Genomic DNA, 6,992 nt, shown 5'->3' with positions numbered 1-6,992 from the left:
CCCAAGCTCCAGCAACATGATCCGGCGAGTCGCGGCACCACACATGCTTGGCCAAAGCACCCACCCGTTGCACACTCTCGCACCACAACAAACGGGGGGCCGATGTCGCGTTGCAAGGGGCCAACGCGGATCACTGCGGGGACTCAAATCGAGCCCAAACAGTGGTCCGTGTTGGCCCATCGCGTGGTAGCCGCGTCGTCAGGGTCGTCGGCCGTGGTCGGACACATTGACGGGGTAGAAGTACGCATCTTGGTCGATACGGGGGCATCGGCGACAATCATTTCGGAATTAATTTACAATATTCTGCCCGTACAAAGCCGCCCTTTAATGCCGGTTAACGTCCCATTCTATGCCGCTAACGGGGGCTCTCTCGGCATCATGGGACAGATTCGAGCGCAAATTTCTATTGGGGACATCAAATTGTCGGGGCCGATTTTCGTTTCCTCCTCGCTGGCGGTTCCGTGCCTGCTGGGGACGGATTTCTTAGGCAAAATGCCCATTCGTATTTTGATCGACCAAGGATGCATTGAGCTTCCGTCGGGGCGGCGCATGGCGTTCCTGCCATCCCCTGCGGCGGCTCCGACGGCGTTCGCGACGGTACCGGCGTTCGTTGTTAAGACTGTTCGTGTGCCGCCGGGAGCTCAAATGCTAGTGCCTCTGAAACTTCGTAAGCCCTTCGCTAAGGGCATAGGGGATCAGGGTGTTTTGCTGGGACCGTCTAGGGCCGGGGTTAATGGACCTCATTTGATTCCGGCCCAGACCGTTGTAAGAGGGGACGGGGACCCTTTCATCGCGGTCCTCAATGTGGGATCGCAGACGGTGGTGGTTCCTCAAGGGACGGTGCTCGCGCATGCGACGCCGATGCCCTGCGAGGTACCTGTCCGGAACCACGTTGGCTCTGCTTCCCGGATGCTCCCACATTCGGACAGCGATGAAGGGTGGCTCGACGCGCTTTGTGCGGAATCGACGGACCTGACAAATTCAGAGCGCCAACAGCTTAGAAGGCTACTGAGGGAATTTTCCGACGTTTTCAGTCGTGATAAATATGATTTGGGTTGCACTCACCTGCTGCGTCACCATATTGACACGGGTGACAGCGCGCCAATTCGCCAAAATCCGTTTCGGTTAAGTCCCGCCGAAAAGGACCATGTCAAATCGGCTGTTGATGACATGTTAGCCGCCGACATCATTTCTCCCTCCACCAGCCCGTGGGGAGCGCCGATCGTCCTGGTTAAAAAGCAGGACGGCTCGTTGCGGTTTTGCGTGGATTTTCGGCGCCTTAATAAAATTTCGGTTGCCGACGCATACCCGCTCCCACGGATGGACGAATCGCTGGACGCTTTGGCGGGAGCGCGATTCTTCTCCACACTAGATTTACTTTCGGGATTCTGGCAGCTTCCTCTGGACGATGATTCTAAGCCTAAAACTGCTTTCCGTACACCGCACGGCCTGTTCCAATTCAACCGGTTGCCGATGGGCTTACACTCAGCGCCGGCAACTTTCCAGCGATTGATGGAATTGGTTTTGGCTGGATTGCAATGGGAATCGTGCCTGATTTATTTGGATGACGTTATTGTCTTTGGTAAAACTTTTGATGAACATCTCCAGAGGTTGCGGGCGGTTTTCCTAAAGATGCGGGCTGCTAATTTGAAATTTAAGCCCCAGAAATGCCATTTGTTACGCGAGTCGGTGCGTTATTTGGGGCACATCGTAGGGCGCTCGGGTATTGCTACCGATCCCGCCAAAACGCAGTGTGTCAGCTCCTGGCCGACTCCCACCTCGGTGGGAGAGGTCAGGAGTTTTATTGGCTTCGCATCATATTACCGACGCTTCGTCGCTAATTTTGCAACGATTGCCAAACCCCTACACGCGTTAACATCTAAAGGGGTTCGGTTCCACTGGGGTCAGGATGAGGAAGCTGCTTTCTGCTCCCTTCGGGACGCGCTGGTGAAGGCTCCTCCCTTGATTTACCCAGATTTTTCGAGGCCGTTTTTGCTCGACACCGACGCGAGCAACACGGGTATTGGAGGCGTGCTTTCCCAGGTGGTTGACGGCGTGGAACGGGTGGTCGCGTACGGCAGTCGGGTGTTGTCTCCAACGGAGCAAAGATATTGTGTCACCCGTAGGGAACTGTTGGCAATTGTCTATTTCATCCAACAGTATCGCCCATATCTGTACGGTCGGCATTTCACCGTCCGCACAGATCATGCGGCACTGCAGTACGCCCTGAAGGTTCAACAGCCATCGGGACAATTGTCCCGATGGCTGGAGGTCCTCCAGGATTTCAGTTTTGAAACCACTTATCGTAAGGGCGTTCGCCACACCAACGCTGACGCTCTGTCACGGATGCCAACCGCCTCCGAATGCGCATGCCTCCTGGGGTCGGGGCGTTGCAAGCCAGTAGGGGACATGATGGTTCCGGTCCTGGCGGCGGCCGCCGACGATGAAACGGTAGTCCCCATTGATATCGCCGAACAGGGGAGAGATTCCCTGCTTGGATTGCCCGTTGATGAATGGGGGCGCCTCCAGTTGGAGGATGCCTCCCTCCTCGCGTTGCGTCGTCGCGCCGGGGAGAGGGGGCGTTTGACGGGTCATGCCGACGCATGGGAAACCCATGCGGGCTTGCTTATGCATTGGGACGGGAAATCCCAGCATCACCGGCTGGTGGTCCCTTCTGGCCTACGGGGTAAGGTGGTGTGGGCTGCTCATGAGCGCCTCCTCCACCTAGGTACCCAGAAAACACTCGCCTTGCTCCAGCTGAATTATTTTTGGCCGGGCATGACTAGGGATGTCGCTGATCTGTTGGCGGCATGCCCTCAGTGTGCGCAGCGCAAACCACCAGCACGGGAGTCGAACCCGCCCTTGCAGTCCATCCAGGTCTCCAGAATAAATGAACTGGTCGCACTGGACATTCTGGGGCCATTCCCCGCCACCCCCAGGGGAAATAAATATTTGCTTACTGGGGTCGAATATTTTACGCGCTGGCCTATGGCCTGGCCCCTGGCGAATCAGTCGGCAGCAGCCATCGTCGACGCCTTTGTCCAAGGTTATGTCATGGACAAAGGTGCCCCGGAGCGGTTGTTGACCGACCAGGGTAGAAATTTTTCCGGGAAACTCCTAAAACAAGTCTGTGATCTCCTAGGAACGAAAAAAATTCGAACCTCTCCTTATCACCCGCAAACGGACGGGATGGTCGAGCGTCTGCATCGCACCATCTCGTCTATGTTGTCGCAGCAAGTCTCGGACTCACAGACTGATTGGGACTTACAAATTCAAGGGGTTCTAGCGGCATACAGATTGGCTCCCCATGCTGCGACGGGATTTTCACCATTCTTTCTTATGTATGGCCGCGAACCCGACCCACCTGTTCCGGCACAGCTGCAGATCCCCGCGCCGCTGGGTAAAATTAAATTGGATGAACACGTTAAATTTAACCTTGACAAACTGACTGAGGCGCGGGATGCTGCGAGGCTAAATTCTGACAGGCGTCAAAAGGCGAACGAGCGCCTCAGGCTGGCTCGCGCGCACGTGCTGCAGTGGAAGCCGGGGGACAGGGCATGGCTGCACTGTCCCCAGGTACCGCTCGCGACCTCCTCTAAACTCGTGCGCCCGTGGCGGGGCCCCGTCGAGGTTGTCGAGGTTTTGAGGCCTCAGTGCGTTCGAATCAAATGGGGCAGGCGCCGGTGGTTTGTACACCCCTCTAGGCTAAAACCGTTTGTTGCGGTGCGAGGGCCCACTCCACACGCGCGGGGCCAAGCATGTGGGGGGTCGACCGACTCGGAGGGTCCGTCGCTGCTCTCGCCTGATGTGTTGCCGGCTGTCCCACCCACAGGTGCACCGGGAATGACGGGCTCATGCCCTACAACCCACACGGGTGATGCCGACGGTCGCGCCACTACAATCGCGACCTCATCTCGAAAGGGACAGCCGCCACCGGATGGTCCGCCGTCCGGGGTTGCCCGTGTGACGGGCCTGCGGCAAGGACGCGCGCTAAGATGCGCAGACTCTTATAATATACAGAAAGAAGAAATTTTTTTTTATTTCACGTGTCATGGTTACTGTATGCTGCGTCGGTGGTGCGCTCCTGCCACATTGTGTGTGTTGTGTTGTGTGTGTGGGCGGGGTGTGTGTGTTGTGGGTGCGTTGTGTGTCGTGGGTGTGCTGTGTGTGCTGGGGGAGTTCCTGGCTAGTTGTATATACGCGCTTTTACGGATTTCGTATTTATACGGGGGGGGGGGTGCGTCGGACATTCCCTTCGGGGGTGTGCTTGTTCTTCTTGTTGTTCTTGTTGTTGTTGTTCAATTTGCATTTTGTTGAAAAAAATGAGGCACACACGGGGTTGAGGGGTAAATGTTCCTTTATTGGAATTGTTGCAGCCGGGACGGCTGCGAGCTGTAATGGGGGGAGTGATGTAGGGTTGTTACGGGAGGGCTGTAGGTGCATGGGATCCAACGGGGAATAAACACAGTGGGCGGAGCTCCGGGAGTACACGGGGGTGGGGTGCCCGCAGCGACGTCCGCATCAGGCAGCCTGGGGGGTTGTGATCCTGACGGGGGGTATAAAGGGGGAGGACAGAGAGAGCTCGTGGCTCAGTCTGGGAACGAAGGAGGAAGAAGGAAGATCTTCTAGTTAGAAGCCCTGGACTCCCCTCGACGCCGCCCTTGTAAGGGCTGCGGAGGATCGAGCCAGAGGCGTGGTTCCGTGAACCAGGGTCAGTACCCTGGGACTCCGGAGACCGTAGCCCGACTCACCAGTGTCGGGCCAGTTAGCCTCCCCTAGCCCGTTAGTGGAGGACTTGGGAGTAGGTCAGGACTAGCTAGGGTGTATCCCCAGTTATCCGGGTGAGGGGGCCGCTACCCCCTCTAGTGCTGTCCTGTACCGACAAGCTTGAATAAACATACGTGTGCCTCAACCTGGGTGTCCAGCGTAATTACCGGTACTTCACACATATACTGTCTAGATAACACAAATCATCAATCATTATCAATCTACTGCTGGATGAAGTCCTCCCCTTTCTCGCGATCATGCGACGTAATAATCGCCCACCCAGCTCCTGCACACGAGATTATGTAAATCACTCCGTCTCCACGGCGGACGAGTTCCATATCAATCAGAATCATAATCTTGATTTAGACTCGAGGAATCCGATGAGCTATGAAGCTCTTTGTCACAGATGTTCCAGTACGAATACCGTGTGTGCGGACTGCGCATTCTGGCGATGCGATGTTGATGATGCTGATGGCGATGCTGATGATGATGGCGATGCTGATGATGCTGATGGCGATGCTGATGGCGACCACGCACGAGTCTTGGTGCCCACGATCAGAATCTTGCATCATCTGCACCCAGCCGCGTAGCGAGCGTGGGGGCAGTGGGGGGATGGGTGCCTTGGCCCCAATCCCCTTAGTGGCCAAAGCCACGAGTTGGGGGGGCCCTTGACTGCCACCGTGCGAGACAAAGCAAATATTGGGGCCCCACCTGATCAATTGCCGCAAACTCACTCCCCCTGAGCTGATAATGTCGTCGCTACGCCACTGCACCCAGGAATTCGATTGCACGGGCATCGCGTTCAATGGGGAATCGCTGTGGCATTGTTGGCATTTAAACCATGGAGAGAGAGAGCGGTAGGGAAGAGACAGCCTCGACTCAACATTACCTCCACAATCCATCTCTCTCTCTTTTTTTTACGATCAGAGGAAACAAGAAGATGTTCGGTGTAGTCGGCACTTTGCTTCGTTCATCATTTTTTTTTTCCAATGCTTTGCTTTATGTGCCCCCCCCCCCTTTTTGTAAACGAAAGATTTCACGCTCTGCTCTCCTCCTCTTTTCCCATCATCACCACCACCTTCAACCCATTCCTCTCTCCCTATTCCCCCATCACCACCAACCTTCCCCCATCCTCTCTCTCTGCGCGCTCTCTCCACGTCTCTCCCCTTCCCCCCATCAACAGCACCACCACCACCCCAGCCTCTCTCTCTCTCCCCATCCCCTCCCTCCGTGTCTCTCTCTCCCCTTCCTCCTCGCCCCCATCCCCCGCACAGGGCGCTGCTGTGCGCCGTGGGAGGGAGGAGCGAGAGACGCGGCGACTGATTCCGCTACTGCTGCTGCTGCTGCATCGGCCACCGGAGCAGCACTGAGAACGCGATCATCGCCTTCCTCCTCTGGGTCGAGTGGAGGAGGTACGCCAATGCCGCCTCTCTCTGTCTCTGTGTGTGTGTGTACACATCTCTCTCTGTCTCGGCGTCTCTCTCTCTATGTGCGTGTCTCCGTGTGCGAGAGAGATCGGACGGCAGCGCCAAAGTGGCAGCGATGTCCGCGCCTTGACAGATTCCGCTCCCTAGCGGGGGCCGTCGCTCTCGCCTCCTCGCTGACCGCGTGTGGCTGCGCTGGGCTGGCCGCGGTGTGGAACACAGCTGCACCGGGAGAGACAAAGGCGGTCGTGGTGCTGCTGGTGGTGGTGCTGCTGCTGAATCTTCTTCCCAAACGAGCCGTGCACATCCACGGGTGCTCGCTCACAGGCGGCGAGAGACGTCAATGTTTGCAAGCGGCGGGCTTCCATGCGGTGGGGGTGGGGGTCTTTGTCTCTCTCGAGGTGTGTGCAGGTGACAGGGAGCTCTGTACATGCATGTTGCCACACACGTGTGTGTGCAGGTGACGGGGAGTTGTGTACATGCGTGCCACGTGTGTGTGTGTGTGCAGGTGATAGGGAAGCTGTACATGCATGTTGCCACACACTGTGTGTGTGTGTGCAGGTGACAGGGAGCCCTGTACATGCATGTTGCCACACGTGTGTGTGTGTGTGCAGGTGACAGGGAGCCCCGTACATGCATGTTGCCACACGTGTGTGTGTGTCTGCAGGTGATATACAGCCCCCTACATGCATGTTGCCACACACGTGTGTGTGTGTGGTCACGGACGTGTTGCGCTTCGAAACTCGGCGAGCCCGAGTTCGATTCCGGCTCACGGTCGACACCTCCTCTAGGTCGACTCGA

The 6,992-nt window shown here is 56.8% G+C and overlaps 1 protein-coding gene across 2 annotated transcripts in view; it reads left to right on the top strand.

Moving 5' to 3' along the window:
* The first annotated feature begins 5,786 nt into the window (after positions 1 to 5,786).
* Positions 5,787 to 6,992, top strand: part of CDK17 (cyclin dependent kinase 17) — a 136,527-nt gene continuing 135,321 nt past the window's right edge. The window contains exon 1 of one of the 2 annotated variants that reach the window (XM_078598656.1): positions 5,787 to 6,179. The gene's annotated coding sequence lies outside the window, so the exon portion shown is untranslated. The remainder of the gene's footprint in view (positions 6,180 to 6,992) is intronic. The other variant, XM_078598655.1, reaches the window with a different exon arrangement.

The sequence above is a fragment of the Lampetra planeri genome, chromosome 11 (genome assembly GCF_965212315.1).
Source record: "Lampetra planeri chromosome 11, kcLamPlan1.2.h2, whole genome shotgun sequence".
Classification (NCBI taxonomy): Eukaryota; Metazoa; Chordata; class Hyperoartia; order Petromyzontiformes; family Petromyzontidae; genus Lampetra; species Lampetra planeri.
This window is presented reverse-complemented; position numbering and strand designations above follow the sequence as displayed.